This window comes from Eriocheir sinensis, chromosome 23, assembly GCF_024679095.1.
Source record: "Eriocheir sinensis breed Jianghai 21 chromosome 23, ASM2467909v1, whole genome shotgun sequence".
Lineage (NCBI taxonomy): Eukaryota > Metazoa > Arthropoda > Malacostraca > Decapoda > Varunidae > Eriocheir > Eriocheir sinensis.
In genome coordinates this window covers 18,532,749-18,548,842 of record NC_066531.1, presented here as the reverse complement: position 1 = coordinate 18,548,842, position 16,094 = coordinate 18,532,749, and positions in this window count along the sequence as shown.

Sequence of the window (16,094 nt, the reverse complement as noted above, 5' to 3'; positions counted from 1 at the left end):
AGTATATATATTTTTATACGTATTTACAACATTTCATGTATATTTTGTATATATATTTCTATAGAAATCTACGTTATTTTATGTGTATTCGTATATATATTTTGAAACAAATCTACATTATTTTATGTGTATTTTGTATATATATTTCATTATAAATTTGCCTTATTTTAAGTTTATTTTTATATCTATTTTCATTCAAATTCAAATCATTTTATGTGTATATATTTATTTGTATTTACGTTATTTTATGTGTATTTTCTATATATATTTTCATTCAAAATTACATTATTTTATCGGTATTTTGTTCATTTATTTCGATACGAATTTAGATTATTTCATGTGTATTTTCTATACATATACATATAGAGTAGATTTCTATGAAAATATATATTCAAAATACATATAAAATTATGTAAATAAGTATAAAATATATATATCAAATACACCTAAAAAAAATGAAAATTCGTATCAAAATAAATAAATAAAATTCCGATAAAAGAACGTATATTTGTAGGAAAATAAATATACAAAATACACATAAAATTACGAAAATTTGAATAAAAATATATACAAAAATACACAAAATTAATTTCAATTTGTATGAAAATAGATATACAAAATACACATATAATTAGTTAAATTTGTATTTAAATACATGTACAAAATTCACATAAAATAATGTAAATTTGTATGAAATGAAAACAAATTCACATAAAATAACGTACATTGGTATAAAATAGATATACAAAATATACATAGAATAATGTAAAATCGTATCAAAATAAATACACAGAATATCAATAAAATAATGTAATTTTGTATGAAAATAAAGATGCAAAATACCCATAAAATAAAGCATATTTTTATAAAAATACATATACAAAAATACACATAGAATAGCTAAATTTGTATTAAAATTAATATACAAAATGCACGTACAATAAAGTAAATTTGTATTGAAAAAATATGCAAAATGCACATAAAACAATGTATATTTGTTTCAAAATATATATACGAATACACATAAAATAACGTATATTTCTATAGAAATATATATACAAAATACACATGAAATGACGTAAATACGTATAAAAATATATATACACAATACACATTAAATAATGTAAATTCGCATCAAAATAAATAAACAAAATATCAATAAAAGAATGTGTATTTGTATGAAAATAGATATACAAAATACACATAAAATATTGTAAATTTGAATAAAACACAAAATACACAAAAAATAATTTAAATTTGTATAAAATATATATACAAAATACACATGAAATTAGGGAAATTTCTATTGAAATACATATACAAAATACACATAAAATAATGTAAATTTGAATAAAAATATATAAACAAATACACTTAAAATAACGAAAATTTGTATGAAATATATATAGAAAATACACATTAAATAATGTAAATATGTATAAAAAATATATACAAAACACAAATAGAATAATGTAAAATAGTATCAAAATAAATACACAGAATATTAATAAAATAATGTAAATTTGTATGAAAATAAAGATGCAAAATACCCATAAAACAACGCATTTTTATTGAAAATATATATACCAAAATGCACATAAAATATTTAAATTTGTATTACAATAAATATACAAAATGCACATACAATAAGGTAAATTTGTATTGAAATAGATATGCAAAATACATATAAAACAATGTAAATTTGTTTCAAAATATACATACGAATACTCATAAAATAACGTAGATTTCTATAAAACATATACAAAATACACATAAAATGAAGTAAATACGTATAAGAAAATGTATACAAAATACACATAAAATAATGTAAATTCGTATCAAAATAAATAAACTAAATGCCAATAAAAGAATGTTTACTTGTATAAATATAAATATACAAAATACACATAAAATAACGTAAAATTGTATAAAACTATATACAAAAATAAACAAAATAATTAAATTTGTATGAAAATAGATATACAAAAGACACATAAAATAAGCTAAATTTGAATTGAAATAAATATAGAAAATACATAAAATAATGTAAATTTGTATCAAAATATATATTCAAATACACATAATAACGTAAATTTGTATAAAAAATATAAACAAAATACACATTAAATAATGTAAATACGTATAAAAGATATGTACGTAATGTAAAAATTTATATAATTAAAGATGCAAATTACCCATAAAATATCTTATATTTAAAAAAATATATATACAAAAATACACATAAAATAATTAAATTTGTATTAAAATAAATATACAAAATACACATACAATAAGGTAGATTTTTATTGAAATAGATATGCAAAAAACATAAAATAATGAAAATTTTTATCAAAATATATACGAATACACACAATAAAATTACGTAAATTTTTATGAAAATATATATACAAAATACACATAAAATAATGTAAATACATAGAAAAATATATATACAAAATACACATAAAATAATATAAATTCGTATCAAAATAAATAAACAAAATTTCCTCTAAAAGAATGTATATGTGTAGGAAAATATATATACAAAATACAAAAAAAAAAAAAAAATTGTATAAAAATAATACAAAAATACACAAAAATAATTTAAATTTGTTTGAAAATAGATATGCAAAATACAAATGAAATTAGGCAAATTTTTATTGAAATACATATACAAAATACACATAAAATAATGTAAATTTGTATGAAAATATATAAACAAATACACATAAGATAACGTAAATTTCCATAAAATATATGTACAAAATATACATTAAATAATGTAAATATGTCTAAAATATATATATAAAATACACAGAATAACGTAAAATCGTATCAAAATAAATAAACAGACAATCAATAAAATAATGTAAATTTGTATGAAAATAAAGATGCAAAATACCCATATAATAACGCATATTTGTTTAAAATATATATACAAAAATACACATAAAATAATTAAATTTGCATCAAAATAAATATACAAAAGGCACATACAATAAAGAAAATTTGTATTGAAATAGATATGCGAAATACACATAAATAATGTAAATTTGTATCAAAATATATATACGAATACACATAAAATAGAGTAAATTTCTATGAAAATATATATTCAAAATACATATAAAATTATGTAAATAAGTATAAAAATATATATATCAAATACACCTAAAATAATGAAAACTCGTATCAAAATAAATAAACAAAATTCCGATAAAAGAACGTATATTTGTAGGAAAATAAATATACAAAATTCACATAAAATTACGAAAATTTGAATAAAATATATACTAAAATACACAAAATTAATTTCAATTTGTATGAAAATAGATATACATAATACACATATAATTAGTTAAATTTGTATTTAAATACATGTACAAAATACACATAAAATAATGTAAATTTGTATGAAATGAAAACAAATTCACATAAAATAACGTTCATTTGTATGAAATATATATACAAAATATACATAGAATAATGTAAAATCGTATCAAAATAAATACACAGAATATCAATAAAATAATGTAAATTTGTATGAAAATAAAGATGCAAAATACCCATAAAATAAAGCATTTTTTATGAAAATACATATAAAAAATACACATAGAATAATTAAATTTGTATTAAAATTAATATACAAAATGCACGTACAATAAGGTAAATTTATATTGAAAAAATATGCAAAATGCACATAAAACAATGTATATTTGTTTCAAAATATATATACGAATACACATAAAATAACATATATTTCTATAGAAATATATATACAAAATACACATGAAATGACGTAAATACGTATAAAAATATATATACACAACACATTAAATAATGTGAATTCGCGTCAAAATAAATAAACAAAATATCAATAAAAAAAAGTGTATTTGTATGAAAATAGATATACAAAATACACATAAAATATTTTAAATTTATATAAAACTCTTCTTATAAAAAATATATATACCAAAATAATAAAATTTTAAAAATTTTATTAAAATAAATATACAAAATGCACATACAATAATAAGGTAGATTTATATTGAAATAGATATGCTAAATACATATAAAACAATGTAAATTTGCTTCAAAATATATATACCAATACACATAAAATAACGTAGATTACTATAAAATATATATACAAAATACACATTAAATGAAGTAAATACGTATAAGAAAATGTATACAAAGTACACATAAAATAATTAAATTTGTATTAAAATAAATATACAAAATACACATACAATAAGGTAAATCTATATTGAAATAGATATGCAAAATAAACATAAAATAATGTAAATTTGTATCAAATCATATACGAATACACACAATAAAATAACGTAAATTTTTATGAAAATGTATATAAAAAATACACATAAAATAATGTAAATACGTAGAAAAATATATATACAAAATACACATAAAATTATGTAAATTCTTATGAAAATAAATGAACAAAATTCCACTAAAAGAATGTATATTTGTAGGAAAATATAAATACAAAATACAAATAAAATAACTAAAATTTGTATAAAAATATATAAAAAATACATAAAAATAATTTAAATTTGTTTGAAAATAGATATGCAAAATACACATAAAATTAGGCAAATCTGTATTGAAATACATATACAAATTACACATAAAATATTGTAAATTTGTATGAAAATATATAAACAAATACACATAAAATAGCGTAAATTTATATAAAATATATATACAAAATATACATTAAATAATGTAAATGTGTATAAAATATATATACAAAATACACATAGAATAATGTAAAATCGTATCAAAATAAATAAACAGAATATCAATAAAATAATGTAAATTTGTATGAAAATAAAGATGCAAAATACCCAAATAATAACGCATATTTTTACAAAATACACATAAAATAATTAAATTTGTATTAAAATAAATATACAAAATACACATACAATATGGTAAATTTGTATTGAAATAGATATGCAAAATAAACATAAATAATGTAAATTTGTATCAAAATATATATACGAATACCCATAAAATAGAGTAAATTTCTATGAAAATATATATTCAAAACACAAATAAAATGATATAAATAAGTATAAAAATATACATATCAAATACACCTAAAATAATGTAAATTCGTATAAAAATAAATAAACAAAATTACGATAAAAGATGCAAGATACACATTAAATAATGTAAATATTTATAAAAAATATATATACAAAAAAAAATAGAATAATGTGAAATCGTATCAAAATAAATACACCGAATATTAATAAAATAATGTAAATTTGTATGAAAATAAAGATGCAAAATTCCCATCAAATAGCGCATTTCTTATAAAAATATATATACCAAAATACACATAAAATATTTAAATTTGTATTGAAATAAATATACAAAATGCACATACAATAAGGTAAATTTGTATTGAAAGAGATATGCAAAAATACATATAAAACAATGTAAATTTGTTTCAAAATATATATACGAATACACATAAAATAACGTAGATTTCTATAAAAATATATATACAAAATACACATAAAATTAAGTAAATACGTATAAAAATAGATATACAAAATACACATAGAATAATGTAAAATTGTTTAAAAAAAAACAGAATATAAATAAAATAATGTAAATTTGTATGAAAATAAAAATGCAAAATACCCATAAAATAAAGCATATTTTTATAAAAATACATATACAAAAATACACATAGCATAATTAAATTTGTATTAAAATTAATATACAAAATGCATATACAATAAGGTAAATTTGTATTGAAAAAATATGCAAAATACACATAAAACAGTGTAAATTTATTTCAAAATCTATATACGAATACTCATAAATCAACGTAGATTTCTATAGAAATATATATACAAAATACACATCAAATGATGTAAACACGAATAAAAAAAAAAATATATATATATATATATATATATATATATATATATATATATATATATATATATATATATATATATATATATATATATATATATAATATATATATATATATATATATATATATATATATATATATATATATATATATATATATATATATATATATATATATATATATATATATATATACACGTAAAATCACCTAAATTTGTATATAACTATATACAAAAATACACAAAATAATTTTAATTTGTATGAAAATAAATATACAAAATACACATAAAATTAGGTAAATTTGTATTGAAATACATTTACAAAATACACATAAAATAATGTAAATTTGAATGAAAATATATAAACAAATACACTTAAAATAACGTAAATTTGTATAAAATATATAAAAAAATACACATTAAATAATGTAAATATGTATAAAAGAATATATACAAAACACAAATAGAATAATATAAAATCGTATCAAAATAAATACACAGAATATTAATAAAATAATGTAAATTTGTATGAAAATTAAGATGCAAAATACCCATAAAATAACGCATTTTTTCTAAAAATATTTATACCAAGACACACATAAAATATTTGAATTTGTATTAAAATAAATATACAAAATGCACATACAATAAGGTAAATTTGTATTGAAATAGATATGCAAAATACATATAAAACCATGTAAATTTTTTTAAAAATATATATACGAATACACATAAAATAACGTAGATTTCTATGAAAATAAATATACAAAATACACATAAAATGAAGTAAATACGTATAAAAAAGGTATACAAAATACACATAAAATAATGTAAACTTGTATCAAAATAAATAAACAAAATACTAATAAAAGAAAGTGTATTGTATATATATAAATTTACAAAATACAAATAAAATAACGTAAATTTATATAAAACTATATGCATAAATACACAAAAGTAATTAAATTTGTGTGAAAATAGATATACAAAATACATTTGTATTTTGTATATTTATTTTCATACAAATTGAAATTATTTTTGTTTATTTTTTTATATATTTTCATACAAATTTTCGTTATTTAATGTGTATTTTGTATATTTATTTTTTCTACAAATATACGTTCTTTTATCTGAATTTTGTTTATTGAATTTGTAACGAATTTACCTTATTTTGTATATCTATTTTCATACAAATTAAAATACTTCTGTGTATTTTTGTATATAGTTTTATATAAATTTACGTTATTTTATGTGTATTTTGTATATTTATATTTATACAAATACACATTCTTTTATTGGTATTTTGTATATTTATTTTGATACGAATTTACATTATTTTATGTGTATTTTGTATAAATTTTTTTATACGTATTTACTTCATTTTAATTGTATTTTGTATATATATATTTTTATAGAAATCTACGTTATTTTATGTTTATTCGTATATATATTTTGAAACAAATTTACATTGTTTTATATGTATTTTGCATATCTATTTCAATACAAATTTACCTTATTGAATGTGTTTTTTGTATATTTATTTTAATACAAATTTAATTTTTTGATATGTATTTTGGTATATATATTTTATAAATAAAAAAAATGCGTTATTTTATGGGTATTTTTATAAATATTTTGATACAAATTTACATTATTTTATGTATTTTGTATATACATTTCAATTCAAATTTAGCTTATTTTATCTGTATTTTGTATATCTATTTTAATACGAATTTATTTACTTCTGTGTATTTTGTATATAGTTTTATACAAATTTACGTTATTTTATGTGTATGTTGTATATTTATATTTATACAAAAACACATTCTTTTATTCGTATTTTTTTTTTTTTTTTGATACGAAATTACATTATTTAATGTGTATTTTGTATACATTTTCTTATACGTATTTACTTCATTTTATGTGTGTTTTGTATATATATTTTTATACAAATCTACGTTATTTTATGTGTATTCGTATATATATTTTGAAACAAATTTACATTGTTTTATATGTATTTTGCATATCTATTTCAATACAGATTTACCTTATTGTATGGGTATTTTGTATATTTATTTTAATACAAATAAATTTTTACATGTGTATTTTGGTATATATATTTATAAAAAAAATGCGTTATTTAATGGGTATTTTGCATCTTTATTTTCATACAAATTTACATTGTTTTATTAATATTCTGTGTATTTATTTTGATACGATTTTACATTATTCTATTTGTGTTTTGTATATATTTTTTTATACATATTTACATTATTTAATGTGTATTTTGTATATTTTAAAACAAATTTACGTTATTTTGTGCGCATCTGTTAAAATATTTTGATACAAATTTACATCATTTTATGTATTTTGTATATATTTCAATACAAATTTAGTTTATTTTATGTATATTTTGTATATCTATTTTCATTTGTATCAAAATAAATAAACAAAATAGCAATAAAATAATGTAAATTTGTATGAGAAAACATATACAAATGCAGATAAAATAAAGTAAATTTGCAAATTTGTATTGAAATAGATATGCAAAATACATATAAAACAATGTAAATTTGTTTCAAAATATATATACGAATACACATAAAATAACGTAGATTTCTATAAAAATATGTACAAAATACACATAAAATGAATTAAATACGTATAAAAAAATGAATACAAAAAATACATAAAAATCGTATCAAAATAAATAAACAAAATACCAGTAAAAGAATGTGTATTTGTAAAAACATAAATATACAAAATACACATAAAATATCGTAAATTTGTATAAAACTATATACAAAAATACACAGAAGTAATTAAATTTGTATGAAAATATATATACAAAATACAGCTAAATTAAGCTAAATTTGAATTGAAATGTACATACAAAATACATAAAATAATGTAAATCTGTATCAAAATATTTATACAAATACAAATAATAACGTAGATTTGTTTGAAAATATATAAACAAAATACACATTAAGTAATGTAAATACATATGAAAAATATGTACAAAATACACATATAATCATGTAATTCGTATCAAAATAAATAAACAAAATAGCAATCAAATAATGTAAATTTGTATGAGAAAACATATACAAATAACGCAAATTTCTATAAAAACATATATACAAAAATGCACATAAAATAAAGAAAATTTGCAAAAAGATATATATACAAAACACACACTAAATAATGTAAATGCGTACATAAAATAACCTAAATTTGTATAAACCTATATACAAAAATACACAATTTTTTTTTATTTGTTTGAAAAGAAATATACAAAATACGCATAAAATTAGGTAAATTTGTATTGAAATACATATACAAAATACACATCAAATAATGTAAATTTGAATGAAAATAAATAAACAAATACACTTAAAATAACGTAAATTTGTATAAAATATATATGCAAGATACACATTAAATAATGTAAATGTGTATAAAAAATATATATACAAAAAACAAATAGAATAATGTAAAATCGTATCAAAATAAATACACAGAATATCAATAAAATAATGTAAATTTGTATGAAAATAAAGATACAAAATTCCCAAAAATTATCGCATTTTTTATAAAAATATATTTACCAAAATACACATAAAATATTTAAGTTTGTATTGAAATAAATATACAAAATGCATATACAGTAAGGTAAATTTGTATTGAAAGAGATATTCAAAAATACATATAAAACAATGTAAATTTGTTTCAAAATATATATACGAATACACATAAAATAAAGTAGATTTCTAGAAATATATATACAAAATACATATGAAATTATGTAAATACGTATAAAAATATATATACAAAATACATATCAAATAATGTAAATTCGTGTCAAAATAAATAAACAAAATATCATGAAAAGAATGTGTATTTGTATGAAAATAGATAATAGATAATAAATTTGTATAAAATATATATGCAAGATACACATTAAATAATGTAAATATGTATAAAAAAGTATATACAAAACACAAAGAGAATAATGTAACATCGTATCAAAATAAATACACCGAATATTAATAAAATAATGTAAATTTGTATGAAAATAAAGATGCAAAATTCCCATAAAATAGCGCATTTCTTATAAAAATATATATACCAAAATACATATAAAATATTTAAATTTGCATTGAAATAAATATACAAAATGCACATACAATAAGGTAAATTTGTATTGAAAGACATATGCAAAAATACATATAAAACAATGTAAATTTGTTTCAAAATATATATACGAATACAAATAAAAAAACGTAGATTTCTATAAAAATATATATACAAAATACACATAAAATTAAGTAAATACGTATAAAAAAATGTATACAAAATACACATAAAATAATGTATTTTCGAATTAAAATAAATGTAAATTTGAATGAAAATATAAAAACAAATGCACTTAAAATAACGTAAATTTGTATAAAATATATAAGCAAGATACACATTAAATAATGTAAATGTGTATAAAAAAATATATACAAAAAACAAATAGAAAAATGTAAAATCGTATCAAAGTAAATACACAGAATATCAATAAAATAATGTAAATTTGTATGAAAATAAAGATGTAAAATTCCCAAAAATTATCGCATTTTTTATAAAAATATATATACCAAAATACACATCAAATATTTAAATTTGTATTGAAATTAATATACAAAATACATATACAGTAAGGTAAATTTGTATTAAAAGAGATATTCAAAAATACATATAAAACAATGTAAATTTGTTTCAAAATATATATACGAATACACATAAAGTAAAGTAGATTTCTATAGAAATATATATACAAAATACATATGAAGTTATGTAAATACGTATAAAAATATATATACAAAATACATATCAAATAATGTAAATTCGTGTCAAAATAAATAAAAAAAATATCATGAAAAGAATGTGTATTTGTATAAAAATAGATAATAGATAATAAATTTCTATAAAATATATATGCAAGATACTCATTAAATAATGTAAATATGTATAAAAAAGTATATACAAAAAACAAATAGAATAATGTAAATTCGTATCAAAATAAATACACCGAATATTAATAAAATAATGTAAATTTGTATGAAAATAAAGATGCACAATTCCCATAAAATAGCGCATTTCTTATAAAAATATATATACCAAAATACACATAAAATATTTAAATTTGTATTGAAATAAATATACAAAATGCACATACAATAAGGTAAATTTGTATTGAAAGAGATATGCAAAAATACATATAAAACAATGTAAATTTGTTTCAAAATATATATACGAATACAAAAAAAAAACGTAGATTTCTATAAAAATATATATACAAAATACACATAAAATTAAGTAAATACGTATAAAAAAATGTGTATTTGTAAAAATATAAATATACAAAAAAACACATAAAATATCGTAAATTTGTATAAAACTGTATACAAAAATACACAGAAGTAATTAAATTTGTATGAAAATATATATACAAAATACAGCTAAAATAAGCTAAATTTGAATTGAAATGTACATACACAATACATAAAATAATGTAAATCTGTATCAAAATATTTATACAAATACATATAATAACGTAGATTTGTTTAAAAATATATAAACAAAATACACATTAAGTAACGTAAATACGTATAAAAAATATATACAAAATACACATATAATCATGTAATTCGTATCAAAATAAATGAACAAAATAGCAGTAGAATAATGTACATTTGTATGAGAAAACATATACAAATAACGCAAATTTCTATAAATATATATGTACAAAAATGCACATAAAATAAAGTAAATTTGCAAAAAAAAATATATACAAAACACACACTAAATAATGTAAATGCGTACATAAAATAACCTAAATTTGTATAAAACTATATACAATACACAAAAATTATTTAAATTTGTTTGAAAAGAAATATACAAAATACATATAAAATTAGGTAAATTTGTATTGAAATACATATACAAAATACACATCAAATAATGTAAATTTGAATGAAAATATATAAACAAATACACTTAAAATAACGTAAATTTGTATAAAATATATATGCAAGATACACATTAAATAATGTAAATGTGTATAAAAAATATATATACAAAAAACAAATAGAATAAAGTAAAATCGAATCAAAATAAATACACAGAATATCAATAAAATAATGTAAATTTGTATGAAAATAAAGATACAAAATTCCCAAAAATTATCGCATTTTTTATAAAAATATATTTACCAAAATACACATAAAATATTTAAATTTGTATTGAAATAAATATACAAATGCATATACAGTAAGGTAAATTTGTATTGAAAGAGATATTCAAAAATACATATAAAACAATGTAAATTTGTTTCAAAATATATATACGAATACACATAAAATAAAGTAGATTTCTATAGAAATATATATACAAAATACATATGAAATTATGTAAATACGTATAAAAATATATATACAAAATACATATCAAATAATGTAAATTCGTGTCAAAATAAATAAACAAAATATCATGAAAAGAATGTGTATTTGTATGAAAATAGATAATAGATAATAAATTTGTATAAAATATATATGCAAGATACACATTAAATAATGTAAATATGTATAAAAAAGTATATACAAAAAACAAATAGACTAATGTAACATCGTATCAAAATAAATACACCGAATATTAATAAAATAATGTAAATTTGTATGAAAATAAAGATGCAAAATTCCCATAAAATAGCGTATTTCTTATAAAAATATATATACCAAAAAACACATAAAATATTTAAATTTGCATTGAAATAAATATACAAAATGCACATACAGTAAGGTAAATTTGTATTGAAAGAGATATGCAAAAATACATATAAAACAATGTAAATTTGTTTCAAAATATATATACGAATACAAATAAAAAAACGTAGATTTCTATAAAAATATATACAAAATACACATAAAATTAAGTAAATACGTATAAAAAAATGTATACAAAATACACATAAAATAATGTAAATTCGATTTAAAATAAATAAACAAAATACCAATAAAAGAATGTGTATTTGGATAAATATAAATATACAAAATACATATACAAAATAAACATAAAATAAGGTAGATTTGTAATAAAATATATGTACAAAATACACATAAAATAATGTAAATTTATATGAAATATATATACAAATACACATAAAATACCATGAATTTGTATAAAAATATATATTCAAAATAAATATTAAATAATGTACAAGCGTATAAAAATATATATACAAAGTACGTATAAAATAATATAAATTCGTATCAATATAAATCAACAAAACACCAATAAAATAATATATTTGAATGAAAATAAATTTGCAAAATACACATAACATAACTAAAATTTGTATTAAAATATATACAAAAATACATAGAAATAATTTGAGTTTGTATGAAAATAGATATACAAAATCTGATAATCTGATTTTATATTATTTTTATAAAATCTGAATTTTGTTTATTGAATTTGAAACGAATTTACCTTATTTTGTATATATATTTTCATACAAATTTAATTACTTCTGTGTATTTTTGTATATAGTTTAATACAAATTTACGTTATTTTATGTGTATTTTGTATATTTATATTTATACAAATACACATTCTTTTATTGGTATTTTGTTTATTTATTTTGATACGAATTTACATTATTTTATGTGTATTTTGTATACATTTGTTTAAACGTATTTACTTCTTTTTATGTGTATTTTGTATATATTTTTATAGAAATCTACGTTATTTTTGTGTATTCGTATATATATTTTGAAACAAATTTACATTGTTTTATATGTATTTTGCATATCTATTTCAATACAAATTTACCTTATTGTATGTGCATTTTGTATATTTATTTTAATTCAAATTCAAATATTTTATGTGTATTTTGGTATATATATTTTTATAAAAAAATGCGTTTCTTTATGGGTATTTTGCATCTTAATTTACATACAAATTTACATTATTTTATTAAGATTCTGTGTATTTATTTTGATACTATTTTACATTATTGTATTTGTGTTTTGTATATATATATATTTTTTATACATATTTACATAATTTAATGTGTATTTTTTATATATATTTTATACAAATTTACGTAATTTTAGGTGTATTTTTTATATATTTTCATTCAAATTTAAATATTATTTTATGTGTATTTTGTATATGTATTTCAATACAAATCTACCTAATTTTATGTATATTTTTTACATGTATGTAAATACAAATTTATTTAATTATATGAGTATTTTGTATATCTATTTTCATACAAATTGAAATTAATTTTGTGTATTTTTGTATATATTTTTTTACAAATATATTTTGTATATTTCTTTTTTCTACATATATACGTTCTTTTATCGTAGTTTTTTTTTATAGGAATTTACATTATTTTAGATGTATTTGATATGTATATTTTTATACTTATTTATATCATTTTATTTGTGTTTTGAATATATATTTTCATAGAAATTTACTCTATTTTATGGGTATTCGTATATATATTTTGATACAAATTTACATTATTTATGTTTATTTTGCATATCTATTTCAATACAAATTTACCATATTGTATGTGTATTTTGTATATTCATTTTAATACAAATTTAATTATTTTATGTGTATTTTTGTAAAAATATGCGTTATTATTTGGGTATTTTGCATCTTTATTTTCATATAAATTTACATTATTTTATTGATATTCTGTTTATTTATTTTGATACGATTTTACATTATTCTATGTGTATTTTGTATATATATTTTAATACACATTTACATTATTTAATGTATATTTTGAATATATATTTTATATAAATTTACGCTATTTTATGTGTATTTGTTTATATATTTTCATACAAATTTACAATATTTTATGTGTAATTTGTATATGTATTTCACTACAGATTTGCCTAATTTTATGTGTATTTTGCATATCTATTTTCAAATAAATTTATTTATTTTATGTGTATTTTGTATATTTATTTTAATACAAATTTAATTATTTTATGTGTATTTTTTATATATATTTTCATAAAAATTTACGTTATTTTATTGTGTGTATTCGTATATGTTTTGATACAAATGTACATTATTTTATGTTAATTTTGCATATCTATTTCAATATAGATTTACCTTATTGTATGTGTATTTTGTATATTTATTTTAACACAAATTTAATTATTTTATGTGTACTTTGTATACATTTTCTTATACGTTTATTACTTCATTTAATGTGTATTTTGTATATATATTTTTATAGTAATCTACGTTATTTTATGTGTATTGGTATATATATTTTGAAGCAAATTTACATTGTTTTATATGTATTTAGCATATCTATTTCAATATAAATTTACCTTATTGTATGTGCATTTTGTATTTTTATTGTAATACAAATTTAAATATTTTATTATTTTGGTATATATATTTTAATAAAAAGAGTTTTATATAAATTTAAAATATTTTATGTGTATTTTGTATATCTATTTTCATACAAATACACATTTTTTATTGATATTTTGTTTATTTATTTAGACGCGAATTCACATTATTTAATGTGTATTGTTTATATATATTTTTATACGCATTTACGTCATTTCATGTGTATTTTGTATATATATTTCTATAGAAATATATGTTATTTTATGTGTATTCGTATATGTATTTTGAAACAAATATACATTGTTTTATGTGCATTTTGTATATTTTTTCAATATAAATTTACCTTATTGTACGTGCATTTTGTATATTAATTTTAATACAAATTTAATTATTCTATGTGTATTTTTGTATGTATTTTCATAAAAAATGCTTTATTTTATGGGTATTTTGCATCTTTATTTTCATGCAAATTTACCTTATTTTATTGATATTCTGTGTATTTATTTTGATACGATTTTACATTATTCTATGTATATTTTGTAAATATATTTCATACAAATGAACGTTATTTTATGTGAATTTGTTTTCATTTCATACAAATTTACATTATTTTATGTGTATTTTGTACATGTATTTAAATACAAATTTAACTAATTATATGTGTATTATGTATATCTATTTTCATACAAATTGAAATTAATTTTGTGTATTTTATTATATATTTTTATTCAAATTTTC